Source organism: Ceratina calcarata, unplaced genomic scaffold (genome assembly GCF_001652005.2).
Source record: "Ceratina calcarata isolate Rehan_Ccalc_2016 unplaced genomic scaffold, ASM165200v1 scaffold148, whole genome shotgun sequence".
NCBI classification, from domain to species: domain Eukaryota; kingdom Metazoa; phylum Arthropoda; class Insecta; order Hymenoptera; family Apidae; genus Ceratina; species Ceratina calcarata.
The window spans coordinates 79,238-96,252 of NW_017135985.1; the positions used below are offsets into that span (position 1 = coordinate 79,238).

Here is a 17,015-nt window from a genome sequence, read left to right on the forward strand (position 1 = left end):
GTAATAAGTCACTGTGTTCTTTCCACGATATAAAATTCAATATTCCATTAACTGAGGACCTTAGTTACGTCTGTATCCATACGTAAGGATAGAAATAAAGCTGTGCAGGAGAAGATAGCTGAGTGGAAAAGAATATAGAAAATTGTATTCCAAGAAGCGTTCAAGTACAAGGTTACGAGGTACACCCCGTATGGGACCAATCGCAGGGTAGTGTTGCAAGCTAGTTCTGCCCACTGGTCTAAATTATGGGGTCGCTGTCCAGCTCGCCACGCATAAATGATTGCCCGTGTTATGTTAAACATCCAACAACGGAGAGCCCCGAGAGCTCACCCACACGAAACATCCGATAGAGGTGGAAGCGAGTTTGAATAAGGGGCGAAGAGGTGAAGGCAGGAGGTGAACGTTATTTATCTCGAGCAGTCGCACGAGCAAGGATTTTGAATAATTCCTGGTCGGCGGAAGAGGTCGAGGATCTTGCAACTCCAGGCCACTTTGGATTGTCCATAAATATTCTCCGGTCTGCAAAAAGTGTTCGACCACGAGCCACGCGTGCAACATCAGATCTTCAAACCTCACCTTCTTCCTATTCCTCTCCTCCGTTCAATTTGCTGACTCTGACGAACACAGAGCATTCGTCTTTCGAATTATGCTCCCAAACTGTTTTCCATTTTCTAATAACAAAAATATAACAAAGCTAGTCTTCTCTTCTGAATCCTAATTATTTAATAGTTAGCGATTGCAGTCAAAATCTCCTTGGATTTCATTATTTATTCTTATCAGTTTTAAGGCATAGTGTGATTTTATAATATATGATCGATTTCGTAACAAGGAAATTGCAGATAATTCTATGGGCATGCGAAATACTAGAGGAACCGAATTACGGCTGGTGATCGACTCGGAGATCGGCCGATCTGCGGTCAGAGGAAAAAGACATATTAGAGACATCATAATGCCAGGGCGAAGCTGTGTTCCAATTTATAACCGGATGATATCGCGATAGAGTCTCAGGTTCGAGGCATTGTGTTCGGTAGGGTTTCGTTCCTGATGTTACACCGGCCATCGAATGGGTGGGGTCTTGATGCCTTGGTGGCCTGGCTCAAGGTATCCTTTTGATATCCTGTTAACTAATGCCAGCTATTCGTTACAGACGAATAACTCAGGTGGCGTATATTTACGTTTACCTACTCGAAGAATACGTTCCGTTGCGTTTATGAGAAATTCGACACAGTAGTGTTCTCATTCAAAGTTTTATTGAACAACCATTTGTACAAGAATATTAATGTCTTGTTTTTATTAAATCTTTATTAGAGTTACTTAAAGAACAAAACAAATCATTATTGTCTCGAGAATCTTGAGAACACAGTCAAGTTAAAAGTGTGGAAGAGCGTAAAACAGATGAAACGATTAAAGCGTGTACCTCTCGTATAGAAAAGAACTAGCCGCGACGGCTCACTTTAGAGTCCACGTGTCCAAGAGTATAAGATCGCTACCTGGTGGGGCAGGACGAGATTGGTCAAGTCCTTTCTTGTCGAGATTATTCTATATAGTAGGCGGTACCAATGTGGCCAAGCCTACCTCTCATCTCACTCGAGTCTAACAATGGATCTGCAACAATATAAGCATCTCGTTTACATCTGGATCTACTTATTGTTAGCTTCTGCGCTTGTTCTTTGATGTACATTACTGTTCGATCGAGAAGCATTCGATCTCTTCCAAGCTTTGGTTAAAACTACAACAGAACGTGTTAATTTCTTATCATTTAATATCACATAATTAGTACTGTATTTTTATGCAAGTGCTTATTTCAAGTTATCAAGTTGAAAGAGTTAACAAGTACAGCATTATAGGAAAATGTTGCTGTCTGTGTTACTTATCACTTCTTTCCACTAATTAATTTCATTTCTCATGTGTGCAGTGGAATTAATTAAATTGCAACGCAAGCATAAATTACTGCGTACTTCTTAGGGGTTGAGTTAAAGGGACTCATGTTACACAGCGTTTACAACCAAGGCAGGAAAATATAACATTACGAAAACACCGGTTCGGTTCTGTTAATTTGCGCTTTATTAAAAGAAGCTCTCTTGATTTATAGAAATTTTTCATGTTTACGAGGCCGAGGATTAAGTTTTATATTTGCGTCAGATAAATTTTATACTGGATCCAATTTAACATTACCAACGAAACGTAAATAACACACCAAAAAATAAATAATGTGCTATGAAAATATTACGGACGTGAAAAGAAATTACAGAATTGTAGTTAATTTTTTATTAATAACAGACATCCTCACGAAGCATTAAAAATGCTGAGATTAAAACTTGTACACATCTAAATTAAATAAAATTTGCTTGATATTCTATCTTAGTTCTTACCTGTTTCTTGCAAATTTCAATATTTTCATAACTTATATTAAGTGCATCTTCATATAAATATACAAGTATAATATGCAGCATGTAAATTATATTGTATAAATTAAAATCAATGATTAGAACAGGTGTATGACTTACAAATATCCAATGATAATTTTTGTTTTCAATTGTAATTTCCGTAGATAATAAAACATTTCATGTAATGCATGTAATGAACATGGAAGATCAAAGTATGTATGTGTTACTTGCTTCTGAATAGACGATTCACAAAACTGCGTGCCAACAACGTTAACACTTATGCACAGACATCATGACGATTCTCATTTAATTATCCTCGGTAACAAGCCTCATTGCCACTTTATTATCACGAACAGATCCAGCAATAGTTACAAATCACACAGAATTGGTTATTCCATGCGTTGTACATGAGTTTATATTCTTTCTCAACATAGATTACGATGAAAAACATTTTCGAAATATGGTGAAACAATTAGCAATTAATATTGTTCACCTAATGTTTAAAATTTCGTTCTTTATCGCTTTAACTTAATATAATAGAAATACGTAAAATTATACGTAAACTCTTATAAACAATTTTGTGTAGTAATTTTTTTCTTAACCTACGTAAATATATCCAAAAAATAACTGAAGTTAAAAATGTAGAACGAATACTGATTAATAATAGTAACAAACATTGTATCGTTTCTCATTGGGACACCGCCTCCCGTCTTTTTCCATCGAGATCCGGCTGGTATGGTCGATACGCCGTCGCGCGGCGTAGATCAATGCCCGCGACCAGCCCTAAATCACTCGTTATGACAAGAACAGATGTACGCGAACCTGTCCTGTCGCGAATAGTCAGCGCAATAAGGCGGCGGAGGACGGTCGCGCGGGTACCCGGTAGTCTGGTTCGTTCGGCCGGCTAACATCGAATCTATGAGAGCAGCGTTATCGTATTGTTGCTTACTACGAGAAGTTCTCCGCTCGGTCCGGCTCCTGGCCGTGTTATGCTGGTACGTTATACGGCGCAGCAGCAAGAATAACGCGACACGTATATAAAGACGATGGTATATCTGTATCAATTGTATGCATATGTGAATCCCAGCTTCGATCTCCTCCTTCCGTCGTTTCTCGTTCCCTTCTGTCTTTCTCTCACTATCCCCTCTATAATATTCTACGTCGGCGCTCCGACTTCCCAGGAAGCTCGCTCCTAGAGCTGCCTACGTACATACATTTATCGCACTTCAACCATTATACGGTTTATCGTTATTGTTCGTCACCGAACGCAGCTACCCTTCCGCGACCAATGGACGACCGAGCACATGTTGCGGCGCGAGGGGTGCACGAGCCGCGCTAGAGAAAGAGGGACGCCTCATGAACTTAACCACCGTTAAAACGGAGCATACCTTATGTGATCTTCATTTGAATACGATTATGGATAACGCGATACGCGAAAGAGCTATGCCGCGGTATCAAATTTGATATTCAAATGGACGATACGTCTTTTGTTCCCGCTGCAAACTATGGGGCTACGATCTTGAACCGATCGGAGATTCGACGAACAACGCCAGATCGTTCGCCAACCGCTTTGTCGTTTTCCTTTTCCGTCCGCCTATACTGTATTTACTTTAAGCTGCGTTGTACTGAATCAAAGTCATGAAAGACTGTTACTAGTTCTAACTACTAGAACAAAAGTAAGAAATACAAATGAGTATAGTAAGATAGAATTCGTCGATACATAAACTCTGTCGAAAATACTATGATGATAATGATGATATGTATGAAAAATGAGAAGCAACTATGGAACGTATTTCTTAGAAAAAGCAGACAGGAATTGTTACGGTTATAGAATATTAGAATTCATTTAGTGTCTGCTTCTATTCTCATTTTTAAAATCGCGTGGAAGAAGAAAAAGATGCTCGTCGATACGGATGGCGCGTTCGCGAGTCCTCGGCACACAATCCGCTGCTGCGTAGAGATAAAGTAAGAACGCGATCTTATTTGAAAGTAAGATACGCGATCGGTGACATTTCTATGCCAAATATATCGCACAAAGCGGCGCCGCTTCTCCCTGTCATATTAAATATTATTTATGTCCGTTCGTATAAAGATTCCGGTCGCTTTGCCGAGGGCTTGCTCTACACAGACGGTCCATGTCTGTGTTTTCCATACAAGAACACTCTGCGTGCCGTGCGCATGCCGCACAATAAACCGCCAGCCGCTGTGTAACCGCGCAGCGTGTACGAACACAAAGAACGGCCAATCGAAAAACAATATCGATCCATTGTTTCGCCCGGCCAATAAATATCGTAAATATCGGTCTACTGAATTACAGGCCCAATCTCGTTCGCAGATCAGCCGGCCTGTGCTGTTACATCGTAAACTCGCCCCACCGCGCACCGCTTCGTCTTCGGCTTGCCTACTGATATAGTAGCTCCAACATGCGTGTAACGTAAAGGAATATAGCTTCGAAATTGCCCTTTGTTTTTTTAAACGGCTTAAAATTGCCATTGTTGTGTTTAGCGTCGATTATTTATGAGCTAGCGACAAATTACGATCGCCTTTTCCTTACTTAACGCGTCGATCCACCATTACCATTAAAACCATAGATATGTGAGCATAGAGTGCATCAAATGGGAAACTAGAGATTAGGCGAGAAATAAAATAAATGGGAGAGTTTCGTTTTTTTGCTGTCGGACGTAGACGTGAGAGAGAAACTTCTCCAGAACGTGTTTTCTCTTTTTGATTATGGGATCAACAGAAATACATTGATCTATTCTCTTATGTCTATACATTAAACCTGGCTGTGTCTAAAAAATATTTCCAACATCAATGAATATCCGAAAAAATACATTATAATGCATCGGTAGAAACGAGTACTTAAAGTCTATTTCATAGGCTGCAAACAATGTTTTCAGAACAAAACGTTTGCTTCATAGATAGTTATCAAGTGGTAATATGACATCATGTTTGTACTAATGTATCGAAGTGAGATGTATAGGAATACGTACTTCTTCATGTAAAAGTTTCTGTTTCCATCTTTGCGTAATTTTCGCTCCTTAAGAGACGGTATTATTTATACTTCATACAATATATTCATGTAACCATACAGTTATTTAAATAAAACAACGATCCTCTTTTTAAACTAATAAAATGAACATTGTCCTCCTAATCTGCAAAATATTACATTCGATGCATAATATTTGAAGTGAAGTTTCACAATTCGCAGACTCCCAATTTATTTACAACTTGCGATTCCTTTAATTAATTTTATTGTGACTGCGTATTTATTTACAAAATGTCATAAAGTAGAGAAATGCGTTCTATTAAGTGTTTCATGTTAATTAATGTCCAACGAATAAACTTCACGAGAAAGCATAATTATAGAGTTTAATTTTAATTTAGTAAAAAACGATGAACAATTAATATGTCCTTACAGCTTGCGAAGTTGAAATGCAAATACACATCTGCGGTAGTTGATAGTACAGGCATCGCCATCTTTTGATGAGTACCCAAAGCCGCGATAAGCTCTCAGTGACTCTCAACTCAGATAAACTCACAGCATGATTTTCAGTCAAAGCATAATTTTAATAATATGAAAATTCTTTTGATATACCTTAATTCCCATTTTCAATATAATCTTGCAACTGGTTTCTCAGCGTGCGAAAATATATTTACAACATGGTACATTTTAAATAATGGGTCAAATTTTTGCCTGAATTTTGTCAAACTGCTGAAATCAGAATTTTCTCAAAACGGGGAAATGTGTATCTATGCTGAGATCATTTACGAACAGCCGCCAAACCGGAACGGGCGTACTTTCCAGACGTCTAATAAGATCGGAGGCCGGTGGCAGTAGTAAACGGACGAAAAAATTCAGGAAGGATCTCGGGTATGGGTGCCGTGCGTGGCATATGTGTGCGTGGGCGCGCGCGCGCGCGCTCGCTCGAGACACAGATTGAATCCGCGAATTTTTCGCGAGTATCCAGCCGCGGTATAATCTCGCATCGAGTGGTTGGATAGACTCGGAGGAAAAAGAACGGCGGGAGTACAGAGATGGAGAAGTGCACACACTAAGGGGGTAAGTAGAGAGAGAAGGAAGACGCGACGTTGAGCGGCGGAGGAGGGACGTTGGGAAGCGGAGAGTTAAAGAGGATTGCCGATCCATCCATGAGGGACGATGCAGTCTCTGAATGCGAGATAAAACCTCGCTGATGCCCAGCAGAGCGATCTGAGTGGTGCGAGGAAGAGAGCGAGCCGACCGTTAGGCGGGAAGGAAAGAAGAAAAAAATAGAGGGTTAAAGAGAACAGCGGACAGAAAGAGAGACAGAGAAGAGAGAAGGGTGAGGAGATCCATTGAATACAGCGGAAGGTAAAACTCGAGGTACCAGATCCGAAGAGATGCTGAAGACTCTTCCAAATCCATATAAATTGTCGTATTGTTGGAAGGCTATGCCGCATACCAATTCGAGATGACACGAAAAATCCACGGGGGAAAGAGCCGCGCCGACAATTTTTGTCGCCGGTTTCCTCGCGATCGCGAAGTCAATTCCTCTACTATGCTACTCTCTTCGCTATACAGTTTCGAATTCAACTCCCTCCACATAGCTGCGTTCCGCGCTGACTTTTTCGTTCGCTTTATCGAGGATTCATGGGTTATTCAAAAGGACTATCTCTTCCTGGATAGTGAGTATTGTGGGAAGCAAAGTTTATAGCGTTTAAATGCTACGAAGTTCCTTTGCATCAAGAAAATACATACATATATGATTTTACTGTGGTTTTGAAATAGCGTCGAATTCGATTAATATTTAAAGAATCGTCTGTTTAAACGTTATATAGGAAATAGATAAAAAAGCAAACAAGAATAAGTGGAATGTCGAAACGTGATGCGAATCGAAAAGCAGTTTGGTCTCGGACGATTACCTCAGGGCTACGATTCGTTGACACATGAGGCCTTACCTTACTGAAAATAGCCCGCACGAATACAAGTGGCAAAATTAAAAAGGAACACGAAAAGCGTGTTTAATCTCCCGGTCTATAAAGGCTCTTCGTCCACGGGGAGGATCGGCCGCGAGAAAAGAAGGAGATGGAAGAAAAGGATTTCGCGCGATTCGGCAGCAGCCGCTCTACGTTTCGAAGGCATCGGCAGAAAGGAAATCGGCTTACCGGACAAAAATATACTGATATTTATGAGGGTCGCGACATCAGAACTAATCTTTCGGAGATAATAATTTATCGGGCAGCGGCGCACCAAGACGGTGTATTTTGACTGAAATCCCTTTGCCCCTTCTTTCTTGCAGCATCTTTCCACGCCAACCCCCTCTCACGATTTCGATGCTCTTTGGTACCGACTCGTATTTCAGCCGACTTCAAAGATCTGGTTGACAGTGCATGCATGGCTCACCAGGCCTTCCTCGATACTGAAGGAAAACCATCGACCAGAAAGAAACGACGATGTCGACGGGACCGGTGACACTTATCAATGATCCTGTGAATTCACAAGCTGGCGAAATAAAATTAGTTGGTTGAGAGTGACAACGCGAACTTCTACAAAATATTCACGAATATTTTATTGAAAGTGGGCGATAAATCGAATTTCAAATAACAAACGCGTCTGCCAAATTTCCACCAGATTAATGTTCATCGTCGCGTCGTGTTGCATTGTAAAACAGCGCGGAATCTCTGTGACTGATTTTCGTTCGCCAAGATTTCAGTCGTTGATCACGGAGAGAAGCGTCGCGATGAAAAGCTACATCGCGGAGAGAAGCGTGTGTGAAAGACCGACACCGTACCAGATCGGGACGCGGCCAGAATAATAATAGGATCCGAATTCCTCGGTGATACATCGACTGACGTTTCGTTATTTACGACAGCTCCCCTTAATCCACGCTAGAAACGGCGAATCGCATTAACGGGAATGGCGAATCCGAAAATCTGTCCTTGCGCGGCAGAGCGGCGGCTCCCGGATTGTCGCGTACGAATCCTGATCACGAAACGCGACCGTATTTACCCTTCCTCAAATGCAGGAGAATGTTAATACGAGCAAGAATTCTCCTCACTGCGCCTTCACAAGCTTTCCTCTGATCCGATCACGAAATACTATTCCCATGCTTCTTCAATACTTATCAGCTAAGTTTATATGTATATCCGTTATTTGTCTTTTATAAGGAAAGCTGGCTGTTTATAATACTTTGCCATCACAGTATTACAATTTAATTTACTAATGGATTTTATAATAATAAAAGAGTAGATCAGTAAAGCTAATTTTTTATAGGAACTGTTTACCAAACTTTAATGATAACATCGATATGGTCATTCTTCATCGTGAAACTCAAAGAATGGCGTGTCGAGAAAAATAACAAAACCGTTTGTAAAATGTAAAATTCGTAATACGTCGCCGCGGAACTGAAATAAGCCAAGACACAGAAGAGTGGAGGTGGAGGTGTCGCGAGCAGCGAGGGTGGTGGTCGCACGGCAGCGGTGGTGGCGGCAGCGCAGCAGCAGCAGCAGCAACAGAAAAAGGGTGCAAAGGGTAAGGGGAATCCCCTACGTGTACGTTTATGTGTCTCATTTATCAGCACAGATATTATTATGGCTCTACGCGGCCGGAGCTAGGAATTTTACATACGTACGGACATTTGTACCTTTGCGATATAATATAAGGACGTAATAATGCACGCGCATACAAACGAGCCGACGTACCAGCACTTTCAACGACGACGTCCCGATGCTTAACTCTATGTATTTCTATTTCACCGACCTGTTCGACGTTGCACGGAATTAAAAAATGTACGCGCCCGATAAATCTCCGTCCGACGTCTAATCAGTTATCATTAAACTGATATTCCTAATGTTGAGTACTACCGTACTTTGTAATAAAAATTCTACAATCATTAAATCTGTATATGGTACACTATTGATTACATAATTTTGTCTCAGCTTCCTTTTTATAAGAAAAGACATCATTGTATACGAAATTGTATTCTCATAGCACGAGCCATTGGCGAAAGCGGATGATGTTAACGTTTTAAGTACCCGGACAAGAAATACCTAACGCAAACACTGTTACATAAATTCGCTGGGACGTACATCTTCTTGAACATATTTCGTAAGTGAAGCGATCTTGTTCTTCTGTCCAGACGGTAGAGCAAGGAGAGTTCCGAGCATGCAGCACGTACAGTATGGGTAAGGCACAAGATCCGACAACCCCTGTGCACCCCCCGAGTCAAAGGGTCCCTCCACGGTCGTCAAACCTTAATACATTTACAGCTCACGAGAGCACTCGGTGCTGCCGTGAGCGGCAGTCGTGGATATTTGCCGGTGGATCTCTCTATAGAGTGTATCACGTTTGCGCATGTGAATATCACACGTATAAGTAGAAGAAAGATGGCCCGGGCCGTCCGTCCCCAGTGGCTAACCCCCTGATATATCGTTTACGTGTCTCGGCGTGCATACGTCGTTTGGGACACATGCCTTCTCTTCCTCCACCTTCGACTCTTTTGCTTCTTTTCCGCTATCCTCCTTCCTACACACCGCATCGTCGCGTCCTCCTCCCTTGGCCTTTTCTTCCTCCACCTCCCCGTTTAGCCGAACGTCTCGTGGATACCACGAATCCTCGTTTTACGAATCCTCGTTTTACGAATTCACAGGACGACCGGAGACGCTTCGAGAACTGAGCCCGATACTCCACATCTTCGTACGAACTTTGCCCCACTTCTTGCTTAAAATTGCCCCGAGTAAACGTTCGTTGGAACCAGGATTTCTTCGATTAAATGATCATACTATTCTTCCATAGTAACGTACCAAATTTAGTGATTGCAATATAAGAAATAAATAATCTGCCGCACTCTGCTGGAATCAATTAACGAAGTAAAGTAAATTTTACATGTAACGAGCGTCATACGCTGCTGAATATTCATTCAGAAATAAGTAACTGAAAAGTGAAAGGCGAATACGAAAAAGTACTAGATCCACATACGTGACTAGTACTGTCGATGGGCATTATCATAAAAGATCTCATGAGGGAGAACTGTAGATGCATTTCTGATGTTGGTCCGGTACCAGGTTCCGCACCCTACACAGTCGAGGAGAAGTGTACCGGGTAGAAGAGGGAGTTCTTGGCCGAGCTCTGGACTTAGCCATAATCTGAAATATATTGGTACCCGATGTTTGTCCACATCTCGTTGACCGCCATTATAAATCGGCGAAGCGTAGGCATTCGTTCGAGGACATTAGTCAAAGCCTGGGTAATGTCGTACGCGATAATACGTCTGATACCGAGGATCCCAGTGTGCGAGTCATCCAGAGTTTACATGTATGTACGTAAACTCCGAGCTAAGAATCGGAAGGTCGTTGGAATTGGCAATGACCTCTCGAACGGGGCGACTCGTAATATTCTTCAATAAAACCACGGTTAAATGGCTGATTCTTAAACGTAATATGTGCAATAAAATCGAGATTGCTGGTGACTATTTGCTGTGATTATATAACAACACGTTCGTTTAATATATAAAATTTTTACATGCAATGTCAAACTTTATCATATCCTATTCTATTAATAGAAATAGCGCCTGATAAAAATTGCAATAATGATAAAACAATGGGTTTAGCGTGGGTGATAAAGTTATCAGAAGAGTGGGCATGATCATAAATATCGACATACATACATAGGTTACCTTGATGTATGACCACAGGCCTGAGAGATATCTCGAATCTCGAGCGGCAACCTGGAAGGTCCAGGAAACCAATAGAATACGAATAGATCGTCTTCTCCGGCGTTCCCGTCCCCCTCTCGCCATCCCCGGTGCAGTAATGCACTTATATAAATCAGGTTCAACTGCGGACCACCATAAAGCATTGCAATGTTTCGATGTCCGTAAAGCATTCCTGGGCGGGTTCACGTTTGATTCACGCTTGTCGGTGTGTGGGGCAGGCCCTTGAAGGTCCCATCGCGGGACCACGATACTCCATACTCGTTCAACCGACCCTATATACGTACTCTGTTGCGAACCATTCTACCACCATGAAACAGGCGTGAGAGAACTTGTCGCCGGCGATAATAGTTTATTTGTCGCCGGTTTCGCAGGGACCGAGATATGTTCCGGTTACTCGTCCCGTTCCTCCCGGAGAGGATTGTTTATTATGCGAATTGAACGAGCCGAAGGCGATAAAGATCCCGTCTGTTCCTTTTTGCCGATCCATCCGCTTTCCTCTCCCCCGTCCAAACACCTTCAGCCTGATGCTGCACCACCTCCGACCGAGTACTCTGCCATCTCCAAGATTTCTGCCTTTCGTTTCTCTTCCTTTCGTCTCCTAATTCTCAATCTTGCATTGTTGATGTTACCGACTTCTTTTATCATTCCATGAAGATTCAGATTTTAATTAATACGAATATATGTAGTTAACATTATGCAAACTTCAACACGTATAATGTTCTATATAGCTTCAATATTTCCCTCCTAACAAGTGTCAAGTAGATTTATATCTAATAATACATATACGAAAGAAAACTGGAGAACTTATTCTCCCTCGGTTAGTTATTGAAGATATTTGTCGGGCCTCGTGCAAGGCGATACTAACGAAATACAACAAGGTGAACTAAATGCGACAATATTTCAGTCCGACGTAACTAAAAAAGAACCTATATTACTTCATCGTATCCGAGTTTCCTCATTATAGGGCATGTAGCAAACGCAACGTTCGAACATCAGGATAAAATACAGTCCGGTGCCGCGAAACGGTGGTCTCCTTTTCTTTCTTGTCTCGTGTTCCCTTTAGCCTCTTCTTTGTCCCTCAATCGGAGTGTCGTTCTTACCTTCGACTTCGGCTTCGCGTGTTCAAAAGTGAAAACGAGACTTAATTCGTGACCCTTTGCGGCTTACTGGCCCCGATGACAAACGTGGCAATCTTACGGCTAATTTTTTAATATCATTTTTGGCGACCAATCGCAACGGGGAAAATTATTGCCGGCGTTAAGGACCGTTTGTTTTCATGCGAATCTACCTGCTCGCGCTTAATCACACCTCGTAATTTTAAAACGACCCTACCTCTCCGCGTCGCTCTTCGGTTCCTCGAGTATCTTAACGATGCCATTATCGCCGACCGAAGACAAACATCGAACATCAGAATTTCCTCACGTATTGAAAACGTTTTATAATAATAATTGAATTTTTCTAATAACTAAGATGGAGCAAACAACGAAAACAGTTTCGGTGATTTATCAGCACTTTATAAAATTATCACATATTTAAAAAGGTAACCCTTCTTAGATCAAATGGCTGTGGCATTTAGGAACTTCTTCAGAACAGAGAAAAATTCATTTGGAAAGCACTATTAGTCTCGAAGGTATCAGCCAGTTTGTCGACTAGTCAAAGGAACTGTGATATAGCAACAGCCAGTTAAGAGAAAGGTAGGTCAGAACTATTCTTAGCAGGAAGGATATATCGATAAATCGTTTGTCACTGATCTGCTACTAATATCCATCCGGGTCTCGCTTTATCTGTCACTAAGTAATAGCTACCAATAATCGAGGTCCCGGCCGTCTTATCGACTCCATTAAAGGGTACACTGTTGTTGTAGTTTTGAGGTATTACCTTGGTCAGTTGATATCTCTGGCCGTCCATCATTCCTGGTCCGATAGCAGGTCAAAGAAACCGACATCGTATCTCTCGGATTTACGGTTTTCGGAAGATACCTCTTTCGTTAAGTTGTTTTTTCCTTGTAGTTACGATTTAACGCGAATGATATTGAAAGTAAAAGCTTGAAAATGAATGAACTGGACAAGCTTGAAATCGAGTTGCTTGTTCTCAAGCATTTTCTATTGAGGGGAACTTTCGTGTTTTCTTTGTCGCACATAATTATTCCGCACATCGGCTAAAGATGATATGTAATTATATAAGATTGCTTGTATCTTATTTGTTATTGATGTTATCGTACCTCATCTTGCAATACTTCATCCTTCGTAACTGGTTTCTCTCGATTCTACAATTCCATTAAGACAAATCGGATTCCACTGTCGTGTTTCCTGCTTATGAAAAATTAAGATCGCACCACGGACGGAAGTGGCGTAACGCTTTAAGTAGATTTTATACCGTGGAGATAACGCGGCGGTGAGCGCGGTATAGTGTAAATTACTCAGTGGTGCCATATTAATTGATATTTATTATCGAGGGGCGGTCTAATTGCAATTATTAAAAGACTTTGTCGGCGTCTTTAAGTCGTTGCCTTGCGGTTACGTAAAAGCGCCAATAAACGGACCTGCGGTCCTCGCGTACGGTGCCCGTCCATTGGTCGCGTTTCATCGCAGCAACACGATTGTGGCTGTGTCTTCTTTACTAATAACGTTAACAACCGTAGTTACGTATAACGCTAAACGCTTGGTAGTGTTTCAGGACGAATGTGCTTACAGTTGTAATAATTGCAAAACATTGGTAATAAACAAATCTACAAGTTAGCATTATTAACTAAAGATAAAGTGAAACCTGAGTCATGATCCCGTAGTGTGACAGAGTGTGACGTCTGTTTTATTGTTTATAAATAATTACGTGTATGATAAACCATGATGAATTGAAATGTACATTGGACTACACTATTCCATATGTTTTGTTCATAGCATGAAAGTGACCAAACGTTCGTGAACGAGTAGTGTGGGTCTTCCTCTCCCAAACAAGTTTTATAAAATATTTTTGGGAGCTCGTAAATTCTTCAATAATGCTGCGCGGGCGTCGATCGATACACAGTCAGCGTCTCGTTGTTTTTTCGATTCAACCCCTCTCGACTGTTCAACCTTTTCCTTCCTCGCGGTGTCGTTTCTACCCACTCGCGATAACTCGGCGCCGTGTTGCGACTCAATCGCGCGGTTCTTCCGCATAAATCTTGCCGTTCGTATAAATCAACATGCCTCCAACAGCGTGATACCCTGAAGAGAGAGCTCCGATATATACACGCTGAAGAACCCTTCGATCCGAGGACCGAGGAAGACGCACGAGCCCCCACTTATGCTGTTTCTCTCTTTACAAGATCGGTGTAGATCTTTGTACCACGTCACTTACATCTCTCCTATACCGAACGAAACACGGCGAAACTACATTTCTGTCTCAATTACACACATTGGTACACTTTTCAATCCTTTAATTGTTTTACTTTATACCTAGTAAATTATTTTCACTGTATATTATGTACTAATTGTAATTGATCAAATACATACATGAAGTTGGTTTTCATTTATCAGTTAATAAATAAAGAATTGTAAAGCTAACATAAGTTATATTTAATTTCACCTAAGAAATCGTGAAAAAATAAAGAAAACTATAAATCAATACAAATTATTCTTCAGCACTTTTCCTCCTTTAGTTTTGTTCCATTGATTTCTTCGTTCCATCCTTTCGAAACATTGTGAGGATAAAGATTCGAGCAATCGAAGTTATTTACGACCATTGATGTGTCAGATGAAAGGAGGGACAGCCTGGAGAATCGTCGTTCAATCCTTGGTGACGATATAAGAAAGGACCTTCCTTTCCATCGACCCTTCACGATTGTATTTCTTATTCCCTAGTAGCGAATACCATTCAGTAAGAACGTACATAATACAAATCATACAGGACACATAAATATAATTCTTCTATTAATAACATTGTTCCCAATGATGATTATATATTGTTTTATTTTTTCAATCAAGTAACGAGCCAACCAGGAACGTTCAAAATACTTTCACATTTTGTAACATGTAGTCCTCAGAGCTCAAAACCTCATACGTTCAAACCATACGAAGCTTCTACAATGCTAGTTGCTCGTCATCCTAATTTTTCTTAAATATCATCTAAATTTAAATTATGCCACCATTGTTCTATTACATCAAGTAGGATATCTCATGGGAACACACATGATTTACGCACTAATTCAAAAAACGGATTCATCAATAAAGAAAAGGCCGTAGATTGCATAATTTTGAAACCGGTATTCAGCTCGTGAAACGCAGAACGACGCACACGCGTCGTCACGCGGGCCAGGCTTTGATGAAGGGGCATAAAAATAATTTCGAAACCGCACCAGCTGATATACGAGCGAGAAAAAACGAAGGAAAAGGCGCTGAAGATATGAGAGGCGCTCGTAAACTTTTCTGGCTGTGGCAGCCGCGGCCCTTACAACCGCGAAACAAACCACCCAACGCGGAGCCCTTTTCATTCATGCCTTAAACCTCGCTAATGTACTCCGTGGCTGACCTTATGGGTTACACGCAATCTGAGTTTCGCGTGGACGAGACCTTGCGACGGAGATAAGAGATACCCGGCTGACGATATTTCTTGTAGGAAGTTTTCAGTTCCAAGAATAATACTTAAAATTGACTGTTTAAAGCCATATTAATATCATTATTCTAATACATGTACATTTATGTTACTTTATATTGGATTCCAATAACCAAATTATTTTGACTGACCTACTGGTTAGAAAATCGATATAATAATCAATATACAATTATGCACCTTTATAAATTGCACATATTACATACAACTAATTTATACTTTCCGTACTTACACCGAATTTGTCTATTGTGCACATTGACAAGATTGTAAGATATCCATAAAGTTGTATGTCAGAAACAACGCATAATCGGTGAGTGTCGTCGCTGAAGAATTCAATGTCGTAAAGAAAGTAGGATCGAGGATGGGTCAAAAGCGATGCACGATAAGATTCGGTTTTCGAGACGCTATTCATTTTAACGAACATACATTCCGGATAAAGACCGACGTCGCGCGAAACGTTTCGCGATAATCAGTAGAGATTAAAGATGAGATACAGCAAAATTGGCGGATTCAGCAAATTTTACTCCATCTGCCCATATCCTTCGAGAAACAAGATGATAGTCTTGTATTATTTTAGACTACCCACCAACTAATTGTCTGTAGTTAAATTATTGAAGAAATTATACACTTCATACTTGACGACTTTAATATTCGTATTATACTCAAACTCTATATGTGTAAAATACAATTATCAAAAGATAATCGTATGTTGAAAATATAGTATTGAAATCAAAATTAATTATGTACTTTTATTTGATTGTAGTAAATCTAACAAACGAAAAATGAGACGAGGATAAATAGATAATCGGATACGGGTAGAAAAACGTATAACTAATACCTAGCCGCAAGAAAAATCTCGATTTGCATAATACTATCTCAAGTCCACTCAATTCTAGACTATTGTTACGAAGCTAAAGATACAGCTAGCGGCGCTCGTTTCATTCTGATTAAATTAATTCCGAGAAGAGCGCCGGCACTCTCCTTTTTGTCACGTATGGTTTTAGTTGATTTTATAATGGAGGAAAACTACCCTATTTCCTTCCTCCGCGGTTATGGGAAGAAGCGCTCCCAAATCCCTAGAAAATTCTAATTCAATTATACCCCTTGCATAATCACGAACCATATGATTGCCGCCTGTTTTTCGCGGCAAGGTTATTCGATTTAAGCGCCGGCCTTCCTTCGGTATGAAAATCTACCAGATAAGCGCGCACCGTAGTTATAAAAATACGTCGATAATTACTGAAACGATACTTTCTTATCTAGTAATAAACTAATTAATGGAAACGTAGTTGCGGTAATGTAATTAACGAACTGTTCAAACTCTTTTCGTAACACTAAATATTTT

The 17,015-nt window shown here is 40.8% G+C and overlaps 1 long non-coding RNA gene across 1 annotated transcript in view; it reads right to left on the reverse strand.

Moving 5' to 3' along the window:
• Positions 1 to 1,334: 1,334 nt before the first annotated feature.
• LOC113465187 (uncharacterized) overlaps positions 1,335 to 17,015 on the reverse strand; it is a 124,817-nt gene continuing 109,136 nt past the window's right edge. Inside the window, exon 3 of the long non-coding RNA XR_003390029.1 lies at positions 1,335 to 1,605. This is a non-coding gene — a long non-coding RNA (uncharacterized LOC113465187). The remainder of the gene's footprint in view (positions 1,606 to 17,015) is intronic.